Raw genomic sequence first — 22,090 nt, 5'->3', positions numbered from 1 at the left:
GTATACATGCATTGTTTTCCCTGGTTATCGTCCCAGCCCGGCACAGATGGCCAGTCTGCCCCAGGCTGCGATGCCCAAAGAACCTTGAAATGTTACAAATTGCAACTATCTCCGTGGGAGAAAAGGCCAGTTCCCGGGAAAAAGGCCAGTTCAAGCCACACAGAAAGCAGCTTTATATTTCTTTGTGCACTGGTGGCTGTAGGTTAATGGAATGGCCAAACATGGCTGTACTCATGTCAAGACACCATGATATCATTGAGTCTCTGGATTAACCAACCTTGAAGCCACCTGCCATGTGGACCTGCTATTATGTGAGATGATGAAATGTTCTTCAGGCAGTGAGTGTCAGCTTTCAGACACTTGCAGGAGAAAGTACTCTTACTAATTTGCCCCCAAACCTTTTAGAAGAGCTGATGCTCTAGGAAGGTGCACAATATTGCTCTCACGAATTTCTCTCTCTCCTCCCACCATGTGTCTTTGAACCTCTGGGATAATTCATACCTGCACTCAGACCACTACCTCCGTGGTGAAAGGTCATTTGAATTTAATACATATACTTACTCATGATAAAGTATATAAAAGATAAACTTGTAAAATATGCATTCATGGGACAGTCATAATAAATTATCTTCCTATTGTGTGTATATCTATGTGTGTAATTTGGTAGCGGTTGTCTGTTTAATACGGTTTAATTTTGATTTGGGGGGATTATATTCAATTTAACACTAAGAGAAAAATGTGTTTTGTGTGAATAAACATATGTCTTGTGAAAGCTACTTATTTTCCACAAAGTCTAAAAGTATGTAAAATACGTTTCTATACAATATAAACAAGTTGTTTTATTTGTAACATCTTAAATCCATGTTTCACTGTAGTATTCTATTCAGCATCTACGCTGATTTTCAAACAAGGGCTTTGATATGTAACACGAGGAAGGGCCCCTGGGGGCTCCTCAGAGGCAGCAGTGGAAGCCAAAGAAGGTTTTCTCTTTCTTTTTTATTTTCCTGTGCCAGCAGCTGTTAAAATAAGGTGGAAGAAAAAGAAATCTGCATTTTTCCCTCACAACTGCTCCTTTAAAAAATAAATGAAATACTTATTTGCACTAAACAATGCAATATTTTTCTTTTTGCAAATTATGAAATTTAGTAGGATGAAAATTTTGGTCCCTTTATATACATCGATGCATATTAATTCTGACATATTCTTTCATTGCTTCCTTAAACTTTTATATTTATTTAGATATCTATCTATCTATCTATCTATATATATATAGATATATATATATCTATATATAATATAGATATATATTTTATATTTATTTAGAATTTGGGTTATGCATATAGTGGTAGTAGTTACTTTGGAAGGGTGCAACTTGAATTGAATCCTAAGTCCACTTTAAGACCAAACACCAAAATAAATAGATTTTATCTATTCTCTGGAAGTTCTGTTAGGGATGGATTTTTCCTAATATTTTTGTTTGAAAGAAATGAATTTTTCTTACTATTTTTATGTTTCAAATCTCATTCATTTCTAGAGGAAAAAGCATATAGCTTAGTATTTAATAGGAAATCTATATTTTCTTCAATGGAAAGTTTTTGGTAACTCTTTTTCCCTTCTTTTAAGCAATATTCTTAAATACGTTAAATGGAACATAACAAGAACAATTTCTGTTCATATATGGGTGGAATTAAACTCAGGTTAGAAATTTCAAATGTCTGAGTTCAGCTGTGTTCTCCATTTGCATTTCTTCTTCATGGTCCCTCTCCTCCATTTTTATCTTTCAAAATACTGTGTTTTTCTCAGTAGCTCTGGTTAGCGGAAAGAGCATTGATCTTTGAGTATGAATTTTAGTTCTATCGCATCCTAGTTTTGACCCTAAATTATTTCATTTGAGCTGCCATTTCTCCCTACGGTCGTTTAGAGTATTAAATTCACATAACACATGGAAAGGAACACAATAGATCATTTAGTACAAGGGAGCTCATAGAATGAATATTTGCTGAATCTTATTCCTTAAATGTGGAGTCAAAGAATCTCCAAACTGAAAGAGCTAACGAATTCTCCAGTCGCTCATCCTGATTTCACACGCAGGAAGACTCCAAGTCTGAGAAGGGGGGTAATACGCAAAGATCACAAAGCAGCCTCGTGACAGAACAGAGTCTCGGACCCAGGCCCTCGTGCATCCAGGGCTGCATTTTCCTTCCACCATCAATAGACCTCCATAACGGGGCCTTATTCCAATCCAAACCTGTATTTGCATTTACCCCAGGCATCCATCAAAATGCCAATTGCAAACTGACCTTTCAAAGCATTAAGCAACTTAATTATTTTCCAAAATTTAATTTGATGGTCTGATGCCAACTCACTGCTGGATCTAGACATTTCCTGTTTCATAAAGTATAATTATTTGTGTACTTTGGGTTCTTTGCTGATCGCAGCATTATTGTTTCTGGGAGTAAGGAAGGATTTTGGATGAGCCGTACATACTCAATACGTATAAAAGGCCTTCTGCTTCTATTATTATTGTCTTCCAAAGTGTCCTTTGCCTTGAAGAGTACTGATTTAAACTATACAATTGCTTTTTTCTGATTTAAAATGGGATGAATATTATAAAAATAATTTTAAGAACTTTTAAAAGAAGCAATGTGAAAGATAGTTAGATTATATTGGAATTACTGCTAATCTAGACGTCTTAAATCCACTATTTACTGTTATGATTTTGAACTAGTTAATGATTCTAAACTATAGTCTCTTTATTCATACAAAGAAACAGAGTATAAATGATGCTGTCAGTGTTTTTGGTCTTCAATAAATCACCTAAGTATTTGAAAATAAGACAAGATCATCATCAATATACAGTCACCTCAAAGAAACAGAATCTCCTTTGCATCTGTAGTTCTTATCTATGACCTGTTTTAGAAGGAACATGTTTAAAAAAACAGTTACTCCTCAGAAGAGGGGTTGGCCTGGCATGGAATCATAGAAAAAAAGGAGTTACTGATGTAAGCCATGGCAGTCCCCTCGAACACTATAGTGTGGGTAAGGAACCTAAGCCATATTACTGCAAATATTCTGGTCTCATCTGTATGACCATCGCTAATGTTAGATGGATGCATCAGGGAGGCCTTGCTTAAGTTATTAAATATTTAGTTTGATTTCTCCCACCTGCTCTAATTCCGTGCTTATCAAATATGATTCTAGTTATGACGTGGCTTCCTGTCATAGATCTGTGGGTCAGATATTATTACCACTCTAATACTGTGTAACAAGTCAAGCCCAAATCATGACTTCTGGTAACAGTTATTGATTCTTACTCCCATGTCTGAGGGGTAGCTGTGAACTGGTCCCTTCAAGCTGGGCTCAGCTGGGTGGCTCTGCTTCCTTTTGCAGGTCCAAATGGACCTACTTTTTGCTGTAGGATTGACTCAGATCTGCTCCACAGAATAGATTCTGGCTGAAAGAGGCAGCAGCCACACTGTGACAGCTCTTCTCATTGTGATTGCAGAGCACGAAATAGCAAACCCCACTCTGAAACGTGTTTCAAGTTTTTGCTGCGTAGCATCTACTAACATCCCGTAAGTGATAGCAAGTCACATGGCTGAGCTGAACAGCAATGAGGCAGGGAAGTGGATTCCCCTTAGAAAGGTCAGAGAGGATTATTTTGAATGATAATCTTGCACAGTCTGCCAATAGAAACAATATTCAGGTTATTCAGGCATGAGTAATCTGACTCCCTAATGTTTCTATAAATTAGACATGGGAGCTCAGTTACCGTAAAATTTGAATTAAAAATTGTCCTTTTGGGGGCATTTAAGAGAGCTTTTGACTCTTTCTCTGAGGATGAAGCCCAGAACTGAATTTGCAGCATGGGCCACATGTCTCCTCTGTCTTAAGTCGTGACTTGTTTCTCCTGAGATAGGGCAGGATCTCAGAATACCTGTATACAATTAGTGAATAAAACATGAATGAATGAGAGCTACTAAAGAAGCACCAAAAAAAAAAAGAACATGATTATTTTTAAGAGTGAGATTGAATAGTAAAGGGTAAAAAAAGATGAAGACATCTTATTTGGTAGTATATATGGAATTTCACAGCTCATAAATTTGCAAGGAACAAAAGCTGGTTTTATCATCTTCTCATGTGCTCATCCAGCTGCAAACTGGAGAAGGAACCTCTGTTCTGAGGGGAGTGGAATTGTGTGTGTAGTGGCATTTGGGTTTTGATTTTCTGCCCAGCATGTTACACAATAAGCACTTAACTGATATTCAGGAGAACTGAGCTTCAGTTACCAGTTTGCTATTATTTAAGAACGTGAACTTACGACACATAATTTCCCTTCTCTGGGACGCACTAAGTTTGATTTAAAATGAGGCAGCGTTGTATTAAAGGAATGTCTAATATCCTTCCACCTGTTCTGACGTTCTGTGATTTTTGTTGATCTTAGATTACCTGCTCTGGTGCCACATGTTCATTTCCTGCGGGAGAGAAAGCAAGTGAATGTCAGCCACCGGAATGAGCAGCAACAACTCAGGTGTCTCTGTTGGAGAACAGACCTGGGACCTTAGCGATACACAGTGCGGTGGTCCTCACTCCTCCATCATTTGACCTCTCATTCTCACCTGCCTCCGCCTCTCCAACCATTCTTCACAGGCTTGCTGCACATCAGGGGAATAAAGCCTGAAGAGCAGCAAAGTCCTACACTGAGAGGTCACTATCTCAGGGTAAATCAGAGTTCTCCTTTTACCATCTCAGTCTACTAGTTGACTTTATACGTAGTTATCAATTTTATTTTGTGTAAACTTACCTCTGTTCAAATAACTGGTGTGTTTTCTGTCTTCTGAATGGACCCACACTAATGCAGAAGCGTATGCCTAGCAGAGGATATATGTTATCGTCTGAATGTTTGTGTCCCCCCAAAATTCATGTGTTGAAACCTAACCCTCAAACTGATGGTGTTAGGAGGTGGGACCTTTGGGAGGTGATCAGATAATGAGGGAAGAGCTCTCACGAATGGGATTAGTGCCCTTATAAAAGAGACCCCAGGGAGCTCCCTCACCCCTTCCACCTTGTGAGGACACAGCGTGAAGACAGCAGTCGATGAACCAGGAAGCTCTCATCAGACCCTGAATCTACAGGTACCCTGATCTTAGACTTCCAGTGTCCAGAACTATAATAAGAAATAAACGTCTTTTGTTTATAAGCCACCCAGGCTATGGTATTCTGTTAGAGCAGCCTGAGCTGACTAAGACAGTACTGAAGTAGCAATTGAGACAGCAAGTTATACACAAGTGTTCTTTGTCTTTACAGGAGGGAGTACATGCCTTATAGGAAGTGCGATTTCCGTGGAACTCAGGGGCTAGAAGCCACATTAGAAAGAGTCCCAGAGTAAAGTCACTATTAGTGTGTTCACATGTGGATGTGAAACCAATGACCTCTTGGGGAGTCCCTCTACAGGGGACTGAGCTTGGTTAGAGTGAAGAGGAAAAGTCAACACATTTTCAGAGTTAATGGATAAACCCTGTTCCTTCACTTTGTTTATTCTGTATTCCCTCCCTCCACCACCCAGCCTCTATCCTACCAGGGTCTGGTGCATTTCCTAGTGCAGACTAGCTCTTCAAGAGATGTCTGCTCAGTGGATGAATAAATAAAGATTGAATGAATGGATGTGACTTAAGGAGGTAAAGGGCATATTTGAGGCAGTGTGTCAAGTTCAGTGAGGCCACAGATGTTACAATTAGTTATTTGTTTGTGCTCTCCATCCTTCCAGTCATTTTGATGTGTACTCTAAGCCTCATGGTCCATTTTCTGTTTACAAGACTTGAAAACTAACGAAAATATTTGAGTGCCAATCAGATTGTTCTCATTGAGTTTTCCTTTTTTTCTTTTCACATTTGACATACTTAGCTATCTCCTCTTTATGTAGAGACTTGCTGGAATCACTATTTATTTATTTATTTTAAACAAACAAAAAAAAACCAACTGTAGCTCTATCTAACTGTGTGCTTCGGACTTCATCTGGAGAGCTCACCCTTTGTCTGGAAATAGCTGCAGGGCTGGGTTTCTGCTAACAGCAGAATTTGATTTGCTCCTACACCTTCCTGTGTTTTGTTCAGCGCCCTTTTGAAGTTTGGCAAAATTACTTTTAATTATCTCTGCTACTTCCTTTAATAAGTAGCTTTGAGCAGTTTCCAAGGGCCTCCTCTAATCTTTCTGCATGAGATTGCTCTTGCCTCTCCAAAACACATTAAAAGGAGACAACGAAGGCAACGTGGCGCTACTAGATTTTAGTTCCACCATCCGCATGGGAGCAGGGGCTTGCTAGGGTAAAGAGAGCACCTGCTTGAAAGAGAACAGGGCCTGTTTTGGGAATCTAGGCATTCAGCTGTTGTAATAATCACAATGGTAAATCCGCCCTCTCCCCTCCCCCAAAATGACGTGGTTCACTTGCTTACGGTGCAGAAAGGAATGCCAACCTCTTGGGTGCTGGGAGATCATCTGAAATATTTCCTCACTTATTTTGAAATCCATTAAAATTTTTTTGTTGTTTTTGTTTTGAGATAGAGTGATACAAGAGGGAGAAATTCTAGAAGCAAATTATGAGAAAAAAAGAAACAGGTGTTCAATTTGTGGGCCAGGAAAATGTGTATTAGCTACCTAAAATTAGCAACTCACATAACGCTTTAAAATCCCACCTCCCAAAGGTATTCCAATACCCTAGTTGTAATTTTACTTTGTCTTTCATTTACTAGAATAAGACTGGTATGTTTAAAGGAAAAAGAACCAAGTTTATTTAATTCAATAAGCAGCTACTAGGTACCAATCCCTGTTAGGTAAACAATCTTTTGAGAAATTCACTTCATCTAATTTGTTCTGCTTCAACTTTCCTCCTCTGTGTCTAAACATGGCACTTAATATTTGACCATATGCTCATTTCTCTTTTTGTGTAAGAGAATGAGCAAGCCTCTTTTTCTAAGACCAACCTCTCCATTTTGCATATTGGCCACTATCACCACCTTCCCCTGACCCACCAGGCTCCAGATCCAGCATTTAGCCCTCTGTCTTGTGCTTTCAATTCCTCCTCTCCTCTAGAATCTCTCTCTTCCTCTCTCTCTCCCTCCCTCCTTCTTTCCCTCCCTCCTCCAGATGCATTTCTCTCCCTTATCCTAAAAAAACAAGAAATTAGCTAGCAGACTAACAGAAGCCAATAAAAAAGCAAATAAATATTCTCAACTACCACTCAATTTTTCTGCGTTGTGCTCTTTTGTGGGATGCTATAAATTTGTATTGAGGGTTGAGAGGCAAACCAGAGCTATGAAAATGATTGTTTCTTTCTAAGCATGTTGTTGAGAATATTGTTTATCATAATACATAGTAATTTGGAAAAGAAGACACATAGGAGAGGATTATTATATTTAAATTGATGTTATGCTGCTTCTAAGTAATTCATTTCTCTTTCCTATTAATGATCTTATGAAAATGGTTCCCTTTTCTTGGTAACAGCTTGAAAAGCACAGAACTCAGTGTGTGGCTTACTCATCACAAATATAAATACATTAAATTGTGTACACTGTTTTATTAGGCTCCTTCTTGGCTTCATTTCATGATCTTATCTTTTCTCTGATTTATTTTTAAGACCAGGGTGAATACCAATAAATACACAGTTTCTCTTTTCCTTCCGCATGAAGTGACAGATTACTCCATAATAATGACCTGATCATCAGCTGTCCTTCTAAGTCTGTTAGGTCTTTTTTTCGCCCCTACTCATGAAAGCTGCATCTTTCCTTCCTGTCTCTCGGTTCTCGTACTTGTCCGGGCTTTTTCCATTTCCTTATTTGTCTTGTCTGGTTTCTGTCTATACTTTATCATCAATCTCATCCATTGTCATGGTATTATCTGTAACTCCAACGTGAATAAGCAGCTGATATTTATTCGTAGCCTGCAGCTTCCTTTTGTAGCGCCGGTGTCTTCATTTGTGACCCTGCTGATCCTCCATTATTGGCTAACAGAACTCACTAGATCTTCTCCCAAACTTACTGCCTCATTGTTTCCTCTGCTTCTGTTAATTTTGCTAACATTCTCCCAGCATTAAGAACTCAGAGCCAACTTGAACTTTTCTATCAGTTCTATCTTCTTCTTGTTGATCCTCTCTCTACTCAGCTCTCTATTCCTTATCAAATTAAGACTTTCACTAACTTACGCAATGACTAGTACTTCTAGTCTCTGTCCTCATTTACGCATTGCTGCAGGTTAATCATTACTTATTCATAAATAAATGAAAGTAAGATGGCACACTGGAACGAACATGACTACTGAAGTCAGATAGGCCTAGATTTGGGTCCTCACTCTGGTCCTCACTAATATAGCAGAGTTACTGTATCTCACAATGTAACTTCAATGTTGGTTACATGAGTCCTGTTGGGCTGCTTTATTACACCCAGTAACAAATCCCAGTGCTTATAACAATGAAATTTTATTTCATCCTAACATTTCATACCCAACATTTCCATGAATGGAAATGGCAGGGGACTATGAATGGGAAAAGAGAATGCTGTACTGTTTCAACAATGACAACTAAATGCTGTGGGCCAGAAGCAACACAGATAACTTCGGCTCAATTTCATCTCCAAAGCAAATCATATTGCCATGACTAACTTCAAATGGTGCAGAGACATATTTATGACTCATTGCTCTCAGGCCTGGACTTGTAATTCAAAGGGGTGTGTGCTGTGTCTAAGCAGAAGCTGTGTGAACCATCGTGCTGTATTCCCTCTTCCACAAGACTGGCATTATTTAGATAGGATATGCCCATTAAGCCTAGAATAAAATGATGTGGACCAGAATTGTTACTGACTAAAGAAATTGCAATATAAGTGAGAAACAAACTTCTGTGATTCTAAGCCATAGAGATTTTGGGATCATTTGTTACTGCAACACAACCTAGCAAAAGCTAACTAATACAACTGAACAGTACTTATAGATATGACTACTGTTGTGCGGCCACAGTGGGAGTATTATAATTTATATGATTCTACAAAGAATTTTGTAGTAGTTACCAGATAAATCATTCCTAGTCAGGGCCCTCATCACATAATTCCCCTCTCAAACCCCATTCTGTTAGAATAGTCTAGTTTTCTTAATCTTTCAAGATATATTTTTTAAATAAATTTATAAATTAATTTTTTATTATGGTAACATTGGTTTATAACATTGTATAAATTTCAGGTGTACATCATTGCACTTCTATTTCTGCATAGATTACAACATGTTCACCACCCAAATACTAATTACAACACATGACCACACCCATGTGCCTAATTATTTCCCTTTTGCCCTCCTCCACCCCCCCTTCCCCTCTGGTAACCATCAATCCAATCTCTGTCTCTATGTGTTTGTTTGTTTTTGTTTTTATCTACTACTTAATGAGTGAGATCATATGGTATTTGACTTTCTCCCTCTGACTTATTTCACTTAGCATAATACCCTCAATGTCCACCCATGTTGTCACAAATGGCTGGATTTCAATGTTTCTTATGGCTGAGTAGTATTCTGTTGTCTATATATACCACATCTTCTTCATCCATTCATCCCTTGATGGGCACTTAGGTTGCTTCCAATTCTTGGCTATTATGAATAATGCTGCAATGAACACAGGGGTGCATGTATCTTTACGCATTGGTGTTTCATGTTCTTTGGATAAATACCCAGCAGTGGAATAGCTGGATTGTATGGTAGTTCTATCCTTAATTTTCTCAGCAATCTCCATACTGTTTTCCATAGTGACTGCACCAGTTTGCACTCCCACCAGCAGTGTATGACAGTTCCCTTCTCTCCACGTCCTCTCCAACACTTGTTGTTTCCTGTCTTGTTAATTATAGTCATTCTGACGGGCATGAGGTGATATCTCATTGTAGTTTTGATTTGCATTTCCCTGATAGTTAATGATGTTGACCGTCTTTTCATATGCCTGTTGGCCATCTGTACATCTTCTTTGGAAAACTATAATTTATTAATTTCAGCCATTGGCTTTATGCTCAAATTCAATTGATCTTCTAATGACCTCCATGCCCTCTTTTGTAATTTCTGAATCTGTGATTCCCTTCGTTGTAATTCCTTCTTGTAATGTTCTTTCAACATTTTTCCCTGAATGCAACTTCCAGTCTGTAGCCTTTAAAGACCACTTTCCGCTGATTTTCCCTTCTTGAAAATTTCCTTGATCCCTCAGGTAGATGATAACTCTCTTCCTGCAATTTCCATGACATCATAACTACATCATCAGCCAGGCATATCGTTTTCTTATTATGTAACTTATGAAAATGTCTTATCGATTTGTGAGAGACCTTGTGTATGAGAATCTTGATAGAGCCTTGAAAAAGTGAAGAATCCTTTTTAGATACGGCATAGAAGAACAACTCTATGTCTGATGTTGTGTTAGGTACTAAAACAAGCAGAATCTATAAAAATAATTTCAAAGTAAATGACATTTATGTTCTATTGAAAGACTTTGCCTATTGAAAAGAGCTCTTACGGAAACCATAGAATCATAATCAGAGTTTGTTAGTTTACTATCAAACACAGAATGTATGTGGAAAGCAGATAACGTAAATGAAAGATCATGACAGTTATTTAGCTAAGGATTGTTGTGAAAAAGTGACTTTGATAACCTCAACTTTAATTCAAACTTTGATTGCCTATCTCTTTAGAACAGACATATGTTCATCCTTGTTTTTAAAATAAATTTTCTCCTCTCAGAGATTCCTCACAAGTCATTAACTTATATATCAACCATCCCTTTTCTGAGCCTTTTTATCTTTATGAAGACAAAAATATTTCTATTTCTTATTTTCTGTGCCTCACTACTCCTCTTCAGGGGTCCCTATATCTGATATTGGCTTCATTAGCAGTCGCTGCATCAGAGGCAAATACTTGGTGTTTTGTATGTCCTGGGACTTCAGAGATATATTGGCTCTGTTCACGCAGACTATGAATATGTCTTATTTGTTAATTGGTAACTAACTTATTGGTTAGTTGGTATTCAGGCTTTCATTAGCCTCAGGAATTCATGATTCAAATAATTTGTTCTAGATAGTAGTAGAGAATTGGCCTATAATTAAATCCAACTTTGAGAGTTTAAGTCCAAGATAGAGAAAGGCAACACAGCATTCTATAAAGAAGAAGCACACAACAGTTTTCAAAATATTATACATACATCCATGCATAAGTACATACATGCACAGAAAGAGAGAGCACATGCATGAGAGAGATAGATTTAGATACAGGTACAGACATATACTGATTACTGCGGAGAATCAAGAAGATGTAGAGAAAAGACACTGAACAGGTTACATTGTTATGAATACAAAGATATCATTTAGGAAATAGAAAGTAATATAACAGTATAGTGATGATTATATACATGGGCCATACAAGCAGAAATAAGTCATTTTGCATGGCACAGAAAGAAAAACTCACTGTGAAAGTTAAAGACTTTAACACTCCTGTCTTGGTGTTTAAACATGGAGGTGAAAAATAATTATATATATTTGAATAACACTATCAAGACTACCCAAATTACTAGATACACATTCTTTCTAAATGCACATAAAACATTTACCAATATAGACCATATGTTGGGCAGTAAAACCAATCTCAATAAATTTCAAAGGCTTGAAATCATACAAAATGTATTTGTTGACCACAATAGACTTAAATGAGAATAATAACAAATAGAATGTAATAGTCTGCTAGGGATGCCATAACAAAGTACCACAGACTGGGTTGCTTAAAAAATAAAAATTTATTTTCTCAAAGTTCTGGAGTCTGGAAGTCCAAGATCAAAGGTGTTATCAGGGTTGGGTTCTGCTAAGACTTCTCTCCCTGACTTGTAGATAGCTGTCTTCTCTATGTGTTCTTCACGTGGTCTTCCCTGCTACCTCTCTATATCCGATTTTTCTCTTCTTATAAGGATACCAGTGATACTGGATTAGGGCCTACTCCAGTGACCTCATTTTTACTTAATTACCTCTTTAAAAGACCCTATCTCCAAATACAGTCTCATTCTGAGGTACTGAGAATTAGGACTTAAAAATACAAATCTAGGGTGAACTCAGTTAAGCCCCTAACATAAGATAACTAGAAAAGCCCCAAATATTTGAACATTCAAAGATGCATCTGAAAATATCTCATAGGTTAAAGAAGCAATAGGGAAAACTAAGGATATTTTTAACTTCATAATAAGATCACAACAATATCTCAAAATTGTTGAGATGCAGTGAAAGCAATGCTAAGAGGGATAATCACAGCTTTAATTGCTTATTTTAGAAAACCAGAACAGTTCAGAATAAAAAAATCTGATTTTCTACCTGAAAAACTATTATAATAAGAACAAAATAAACCCAAAGGAAGTAGATGAAAGGAAATAATAAATACATGAGAAAAAATGAAACAGCAAACAGATAAATGATATAGAAATTAAAAAGCCAAAAGTTGACTATTTAAAAAGACTAGTAAAATTGACAAAACTCTATCAAAACTAGTCAAGAGGAAAAGAGAGAAAAGGAAAAATGCAACAATGTAGTTTAATGGGGAAAGAAGAATCTATTCAACAAATGATGCTGGAAAAAATCAAAACTTATTCATACTCCATAACACACCCAAAAATTAATCCCCGAGTGACCATTAATCTAATTGTAAAAACTAAAACTTTCCAGCTCATAGACAATATATTAGATGATTTTTGAAATCTGAGAGTAGGCAAAGATTACTTAGAATGTAGAAAGCAGTAAGCATCAAAAAAAAAGAGAATAATAAACTACATTTCTTTTTTTAACTGAGATATAAATAACATATAACATTACATTAGATTCATGTGTACAACAAAATAATTCAATATATTCATATGTTACAGAATGATCACCATAAAAAGTCTAGTTAACAACCATCACCACACATAGTTACAAATTTTTTTACAATTCTTTTCTTTTGATGAGAACTTTTAAGATGTACTCTCTTAGCAACTTTCAAATATATAATACAGTATTATTAACTATAGTAATCGTGATGTACATTGGATCCCCATGACTTATTTATTTTATTTTGACCACCTTTACCCCTTTTGCCCACTGCCTACCCCTAGCCTCTGACAACCACCAATCTGTACTCTGTATCTATGAGTTCGTGGTTTTGTTTTTTAATTCCACATATGTGTGAGATCATATAGCATTTGTCTTTCTCTGTCTGACTTATTTTACTTAGCATAATACCCTCAAGCTTCATCCATGCTGTCACAAATGGCAGGATTTCCTTATTTTTTATGGCTGAATAATATTCCATTGTGAATATACACTCATACACACATACACATACACACACACACATCACATTTTCTTTGTCCTTTCATCCACCAATGGACACTTAGGTTGTTTCCACGTCTTGGTTGTAGTAAATAATGCTGCAATGAACATGGAAGTGCAGATATCTCTTCAAGATCCTGTATTTGTTTCCCTTGGATATATACTTAGAAGTGAGATTGCCAAATCATGTGGTAGTTATATTTTTAATTATTTGAGGAACCTCCATACTGTTTCCCATAGTGGCTACATCCATTTACATCCTCTCCAACAGTGCACAAGTGTTTCCTTTTCTCCACATCCTCGCCAACTCTTGTTATTTCTTGACTTTTTGATACTAGCCATTCTAATAGGTATGAGGTGATATCTCTTGTGGTTTTGATTTGCATTTCTCTGATGATGAGTGATGTTGAGTATCTTGTCATGTACTTGTTGGCCATCTGTTATGTTCTTTGGAAAAATGTCTATTCAAATCCTCTGCCCTTTTTTTAATCCAATTGTTTGTTTATTTCTATTGAGTTGCATGAGCACTTTACATATTTTGAAATATTAGCCCCTTATCAGATATACTGTTTGTAAATATTTTCTCCCATTCTGTAGGTTGCCTTTCATTTTGTTGATGGTTTCCTTTGCTGCGCAGAAGCTTTTTAGTTGGATGTAGTCCCACTTGTTTATATTAGCTTTCATTGCCTTTGTTTTTGGTGTCAAATCCAAAAAATTATGACCAAGATGGATGTCATGGAGCTTACTGCCTACATTTTCATCTAAGAATTTTATGATTTCAGTTCAGATGTTCAAGTCTTTAATCCTTTTAGATTTAATTTTTGTGTATGGTGTAAGATAGTGGTCCAGTTTCAATTTTTTGCATGTGGCTGTCCAGTCTTCCCAACACCATTAATTGAAGAGACTGTCCTTTCCCATTGTATATTCTTGACTCCTTTGTCATAAACTAATTGACCTTATATGCATGGGCTTATTTCTGAGATCTCTGTTCTATTCCATTGATCTAGGTGTCTGTTTTTCTGCCATTACAACACTATTTTGATTATTATAATTTTGCAATATCGTTTGAAATCAGGAAGCATGATGCCTTCAGCTTTGTTCTTCTTTCTCAAGATTGCTTTGGCTATTTCGGGTCTTTTGTGGTTTCATACAAATTTTAGGATTGCTTAAACTTAGGATTGTTAAACTTTTTTAAATATTTAAAATTCATTCTCACCAAGAGTCACCATTAAGAAAATAATTAGACAAGCTACAGTCTGGGAGATAATATATGCACTACATATGTATTACAAAGATTCATAACCAGATTATATAAAGAACACCTAAAATCAATAATAAAAGACAAACAACTCTAAAAGTTGTTGGAAACCTTAGGTGCTTTAAAAATGTGGATATAAAAATGACTAATAAGCTGATAAAAAGATGCTCAACATCACTATTCATTAGGGAAATGCAAATTAAAAGCAGAAATCGATACAATTTTACACTAATGAGAACAGTAAAATTAAAAAGAGTGGAAATACTGCATTTGTGCAAGTTTGTAGAACAACTGGAACTTTCATACATTGCTTGTGGGAGTTTTAAACGTTACAACCCTGATGGAAAACTATTTGGTATTTGTTATTCTAGAGTTAGTCACCTATCTTATGGTGCAGTAATTCCCCTCCTATTATTTACTCCCCCTAGATTACAACATATATGCAACCAGAAACTCATGTAAGACTATTCTATTTATAGTAGCCCCAAAATGAAAACAACCTATAGATCCATCAGCAGGAAAATTATTAAATGAATTATAGCATATCCATATAATAAAATATTATGTAGCAACAAAAGAGAACAAGTTCCTGTTATACTCACGGATGCACAAAAACATTGCACTGAGCAAATTATGCCATTTACATGAAGTTTAAGAACAGATAGATCTCATCGACGACAAGAGAAATAAAATGGTAGTACCTGGGGCAGGGAGAGGGTACTGGCCTTAAAGAGGCATGAGAAATTTTCTAGGGTGATCACAGTATCCTATGCCTTGGTTAGAGTCTTGGTGACATGGGTATGTACAGTTGTCAAAACTCATAAATTGCACACACAGGCTCTATGCATTTTGTGGTAAGTAATTATATACTTAAATAAGTATTGTAATGTTCTGAAGGTGAGAGTCTATTATAGAATGAATGTTTTTAAAATAAGTATTTAATGTTCTGAAGGTGAGAGTCTATTATAGAATGAATGTTTGTGTCCCCTTAAAATTCGTATGTCAAAACCCCAACCCCCAATGATACAGTATTAGGAGGTGGGGTCTTTGGAAGCTAGTGAGGATTAGAAAACGTGATGAGGGTGGAGCCCTTATGAATGGGATTAGTGCCCTTATAAGAGTCACAAGAAGCTTGCCTCCCTTCTCTGCTCTCTGCCATGTGAGGATACAACAACAAGTTGGCAGTCCTTCCAACCTGGAAGAGGGCTCTTACCAGAGCTCAACCATGCTGGCACCCTGATCTCAGACTTCCAACCTCCAGAACCGTGAGAAATGAAATTCGGTGGTTTCTAAGCCACGTAGTCTCTAGTATTTTGTTATAACAGCCCAGAAGGAGTGAGACAGAGGCCATCGATATGAATGGTGGGAAAAGTCCTGATGACAGTGAAAGTAGAGTTCTGTCTCAAAGGAAAGGAACAGTAAGTGGAGTTTTATAAGGAGAAATAGTGGGCTACTGATTGAACTCAAGCAGAGTTTAGCGTATGTTTGTTTGGTGGGTTTATAATGATACAACCAGCTGAATGAAATGGGTAAGTTCTTAAGAAGTTTTGGAAAGCATTACCCAACAAGCACAATAAGTAAAGGTGTTCTGGTAGGGTACAAATGATGTGTGAAAATGGATTACTTTGGGTTAAAATATTAAGATATGATTATGTGGGATGTTCTTTCTAAGAGTATTTTGAGCTTGAAAATCCTAACAGAAAAGCTCTTATACTCATAGGTCAATGACTACATGAGGGTCCCTTCAGCACCATCATTTTTCTATCAGCCAACTCCCTGCCCCCAAATCATCCTCAAATATACACCCAATTTAAGTAAGAACAATGAGCTTCTTATGTAAATACTGAACAAGGAAAAGTCTTTTTTCGGCCTCATCCCAAATTTCTGAAACTAGACTCTTGTTGCTGAGAAATTCTAGGAGCCACAACAGCCTTAGTCTTCAAAAAATCCAATGAACCATTTATCTCTAGAGATGACTCAGTTCAACCAACAGCTTTTGCTCCATGCATCTTGGCTGCCATCAGTGTGCTTCTTTACAGCTGTAGATTGTCAGCATATCATTCCAGGCTGTATGGGCATGACAACCTTATAAAGTGTGAAGTTCAGCAAGAGCACAGTGTTTTTATCCAGTGTTGCTGAGATCTTTCAGGAATATTGGGAAGCACAGACCTTGAAGAAATCCACACTAATTGCATTCCTCTGTTTTTGAAATAGCTCAGAATTCTTGGTTCCATTTCAAAAGCCTGATTTTAAAAGTCCCCTAAATTCAAAATTGAACACTCTCCAAATTGTACTGAATCAACCAACCAATTATGTTTATTCCAGTCTTGTTAAACTTCACATCCTTGGAAATGACTAATGGAACTGATACAGTACAACATCAACACAGTTTTCTGGACACTAGATCAGTGTTTTTTGAATTTGGATCCCTGGAGTTCTGGGGCTACTTCAGACATCCAAAGGATCTTCTATGGAGGAGGCTGAGCAGGCCTAGGGACTTGGAAATACAAGGGAAGAAAGCCTATCTCAGGGGACTCAGTAGATTCTGCTGGCCATGTCCAACACAAGAACTACAGAGGCCCATCACTCAAGAGGTAGCTACAGTGTCAATATCTCATAATTAGATTTTTTTTTAGGAAAAAATCCATTGCACTGTAAAATAGATGAATAAATGAATAAATCAGCGCAGAGACCAATGTTCTACATTTTTATTCAAGTGGCTTCTTTCTCCTACTTGTGATTTTTTTTCACTTTTCTCTCTAGAACTACATGGAGTCTCTCCTCTATTAGCCACTCTTGACCCCATCTCATGCTGTAAGTTCCAGCTATTCTACCACACCAGGCTTCATGGAGCTCTTCCTTCCTTAAACTTAGCAACTCCCTCCAGTTAGGCTCCCAAGCAAGATGAATCTGAGACAGCAGTTGGCCTGCAGGAACTGGACTGGGGAGTGGCTGTGTTGTACCTGTGCAGATTTGAAGGAAGCAGGTTTGGGCAAGAGGAGATGCTCCCTGTGGTACAGAGGCAGGAAGGCCACAGCCCATCCTACAGGGGACTCTCTTCAGCCTCAAACAAATCCCAGAAAAACTCTGCTGACGTTGATAGCCACTGAGATGGGTCTGAAAGGGGGCTGGGTGGGACATCACAGTGTCCTTGGCAACCAAAATTCTCGCTGAGCTGCAGTGAGAGGTGATATAGCAAACTAGGAACAAGAGCAGCCTCGAGCAGAGATATTGGGTTCATCTCCATGTTTCCTTTCTCCCATTTGCCCTCCAAAATTGTTCCTGGCAGCTTCACCTGCATCCCTTGTATTTGAGTCTCTAGACTCATCTCCAGTACCTTCTCCTCTGTGATACCTTTCTTGACAAGAGACATTCTTCAAATTTAGGGAAAGCATATTATCCAGTTCTCCTTCAGAGCATGAATTGCATTGTAATGTAAAATTATGTTTTGTAGTCTGTATCCTCATTAAACTGTCAGGTCTTCTTTTAAGGAGGGGGGGCAAAAACACATTGCTCATCTTGGTATCCCAGCACCAAATTCAGTGCTGGTTACAGAGCAGAATATCTTTGCCAACTGCCTAACTCAGTGGAAGCAGTTTCTGGAAACCTTGAAGAGGTGTAAAGAGCACAGAGTGGGGTGTTCTGTTGGAGGAGTGGAGAGAGGTCTGGAGGGGAGGAGAGCATGGGAATCCATCCAGCCTCTATGTTCTTTTTGAGGTCTGAAGCTGGGTGATGATGATAACTAACTAGAACTGGAGAGAAATTGGCTTCTGGAGAACATGGGCAAAGATTTGAAAGACCTGCTTTAGGGAATGGAAAACAGAGCCAATTAAGGGCTTGAGGAATAGTACTGAAAACTCAACTCAGTAAAAATTAAAAACAAACTTGTAGGGAAGTGACTCAAGGTTTATGTGATTTTTCTCTAGTGCTTGGCTAGAAACAGTTGGAAGAAAATAGTTGGCGTCATCTGAGATAGGAGCGGGCAGAACAGACACAGCAGGACTTCAAAAGAGAAAAGAAATTAGGGGTAGTAGAGAGAATGGAGTTGAAATAATTCAGCCAGTGGAAGTCTCAGTATTGTTTTGAAACATTTCAATCCAAGGATAACTTGGCATGGGAACCTATCTTTCTAGTTTCCTCCTGCTATGATGGGAGAAAATCAAAAAAACCTTCAAAGATTTTCTTGACAAAACCACAGGGAGGTACTGTCTGTTCATCAATTAACCATAATTGAGCTCCCGTAAGATGTCGTTGTTAATATAAGCGCTGACTTAGAACAAAATTGGAAAAATCAGAGTTCAATATGATAAGCTGAACTTTTAAGCATTTTGTGTCTTGTTGAAAGGGATTCTCCAAAGGAATTCTTAAAAAAATATGTAAACATCATTTGAATTATGGAGACAAAATATAAAGGAAACCATGCCTCTACTTGCTTCAGGAAGCTGAGCTCCAAGTCAAGCAGACATAACCATTTCTGAAACACTGAATTACCACAAATGGTAGATACAACGCAGGACTTTAAAGCCTCTGAGATCTCACTAGATCAGGGGATTTCTAGGACAACCTCTGAGTGTAATGGAGAGAAGTAAGACGTTCATTATGACCTCAGTCCAGTAGGGAGAGTATGAAAGCTTGCCCTAGGGATCTGGAGTAATCACAGAGCTACAGAAACCACTATAAACCATGAACCAAATGTAGACTAGATATAATAGAAGGCTGCATCTACGTGAAAGGCTGAAGGCATGTTGTTTTCTGTCAACCTACCCAGGACTCAAGGACTGTGTTGCTGCACATAGTCCTCAGGTCTCTACAGCTCCTGCTGCTGGATCAAGGACTATGTTGTCACACACAGTCCTGAGATCTCTGTGGCTCCTGCTTCTGTCTGCATTGTTCTTTGGTGAGCATTGCCCACTCTATACATAACAACCTGACAGAGTTGTCCCAGATATTCATTTATTCTTCAACTTGATGGAACATATTGAGGTTTTCTTTGCTCCTAACATATGGTCGTGTTCTTTTTTTTTTGATTTCATGTAGGTATTTCACGTGTATTTGAGAGGGTATGTTCTCTATCATCTGAGAATAAAGTGAGACGTATGTTCATAAGAACGACTGAATTGATTAGATAATTCATACCTCCTATGTTCTTACTTTTAGTGCTTTTGACTGGTCTTGGATTGAAAATGGTGTGTTGGTCTCCTTTAATTTGTGTCTTTCCATCTGTTTCTTCTTGCATCTCCTTTAGTTTCTGCTCAATGAGGGTTGTTTCTCTATTATTGGGTGTGTAGATATTTACCAATATTGTATCTATGGTGAACTGGGGCCTTTTAAAGAAAATATCTGTTCTTTTTGTTACTCATTTAAAGCTTCCTAGGCTGCATTCTGCGTTGTCTTTTGCAACCATGCTTTCTTACTGTTTGCAATGACCTATAATACTTATGTCCATCCCTTTATTTTCAGTTTTTCCAATTCATTTGGCTTTTAGGTGTGTCTCTTCTCTAAAGTATGGAATTAAACTTTTCTATGCTAACTACTCTAAAAAAACTTTTTTTAATAGTTGACTTATGCTCATTTACATTTATAAATTTTATATTTTTATATTACATTTACTATATCTTTTTGTTATACTTACTGTGTTCCTGTCTCTCTGAACTCTTATTTATTTGTATGACTTACTGTATTCAGGAAGCTATGTATTTTTGTCCTCGCGGTTACCTTTAAAACATACTTTATATAATGACCTGAGATCTTTTTTCCTAACTCAAATGGCTGTGTTTATCAAATTTAAATGATGTCTTATCATTACTTATATGATAATAGATGAGGTTAGTATATTTTCCTTCCCCTCTCATTTGTTTTTGTTTGTTTTGATGTTGACCGTGCTTCCACTCTTATCCCACTTTTGATTTACTTTTATATCTACGTTAATATGTTCAGTATTCAGCACTGCTCTGAGTTGAGGGTCCCCCAGTTACATCTTCGTTAGATGGAGCTCATTGTCCAGTATATTCCCTAGGGCGAGATCTTGAGTGCAGTATTCCCCAAGTTCTTACATTTTTAAGACCTTTTCCATAGATTCATACTTGAAGGATAACTTGACTAAACTTAATCATTGTCTAACTCTTTCTTTTATTGAATTTATTCAAAATGTTACTTTACTTGTGCCTTCCTTTCTATGTTGCTTTCAATAACTCTGATCCCAGCTTGATTTTATTTCCTTTGTTAAGTGACTGATTTTGCCTGGAGGCTGAGAAAATGTTTCTTGACTTTAAAGTTGAATAGACATATTTAGGTTATATCTTGGAATTGATCATCCTAAGTCAATTTCCTAGATACCTGGTGGGCCCTGTCAGTGTGCAAATTCATGTATTCTTTAATTTTTGAAAAGTTTTCTTAGATTATGGTTTTAAACAGTCTGCTATATTGTTTTGTTTCTTCCCTCTTTGAGGACTCTATAATCTTGTTGTATTTGCTTTACTTTTATATCAACTTCCTCTTTGATCCTTTATATTTGTTTCTTGACATCATGTTTCTTTTATTGTCTGTTTGCATTCCTTTCTCTTTTGAGACTTTGTAACTTATTCTTTATTTTAAAGATGAAATTTTTTTCCCTTCAATTTTTGTCTGAGTTTTGATGACTCAATTCATTTATTGCTGTTTATCCATTTCTGTTCTAAAGTCTTAAATTTCTGATTGAAATTGTTTTGTTTTTCTTATCTACTAATAGTTGTTTAAGGATACCTAATTAAGGCTAGGGTGATTTTTAAATGTGTTCCTCTGTTTTTTCTGTTTGACATTTTGGGGAGAACTTGCATCAATGTCAGCTTCTTTTAGTGCCTTGTTTTAGTAACTTAACGTGGACTTTGATTTTTGTGAGTGTTTTTACTGTCATTTAAAATATTTTGAATTGTTTTATGTATTCATGAACCAAGCATGGGTGAAGAATTTGGATTCCAATTGGTTCGATTTTGTTCTCTTTTGTTTCTGAAGGGCCCTATTTGCCTGTTGTTTCCCTCTTCATGTTCTTTATGTCTCCAAGATTATCTCCCCTTCCAAGTCACTTACTCTCACTTAGAAGTTGTATCATTCTAGGTCTGATCAAATGCCACCTTTTGTCTGCACAATTCCAAATTCCTTCTTTTTTCGTAGTAGTAAGTTCTCTGCTCTACCAGGTCTCAGATTGTTCTCAGTATTTCTCCATGTGGGGTAGGAGACTTTCTTTCCAAAAGCTATTTCATTTCTATTCTTACACCACTATGTCCCCAATATTGATACAAAATGTCTTTATGGAAAATATATGGATGACATGAACAATCTTGCAGGTGTTTCCTGGTGTACCTATGCAAAATTCTCTCCAGGTTATATTCCAGAAAGATGTTGGTTGTTGTGTAGAAAACTATACAAGGACCAAGAAAGAACTCTCACCAGAAAAAAAAAATTAATGAGCCATTACAAATTATGCGTAAGCATGTCATAAGGAACT

The sequence above is a fragment of the Diceros bicornis genome, chromosome 29, assembly GCF_020826845.1.
Source record: "Diceros bicornis minor isolate mBicDic1 chromosome 29, mDicBic1.mat.cur, whole genome shotgun sequence".
Taxonomy (NCBI): Eukaryota; Metazoa; Chordata; class Mammalia; order Perissodactyla; family Rhinocerotidae; genus Diceros; species Diceros bicornis.
The sequence above is the reverse complement of the archived record's forward strand: the minus strand, read 5'-3'. Positions refer to the sequence as shown.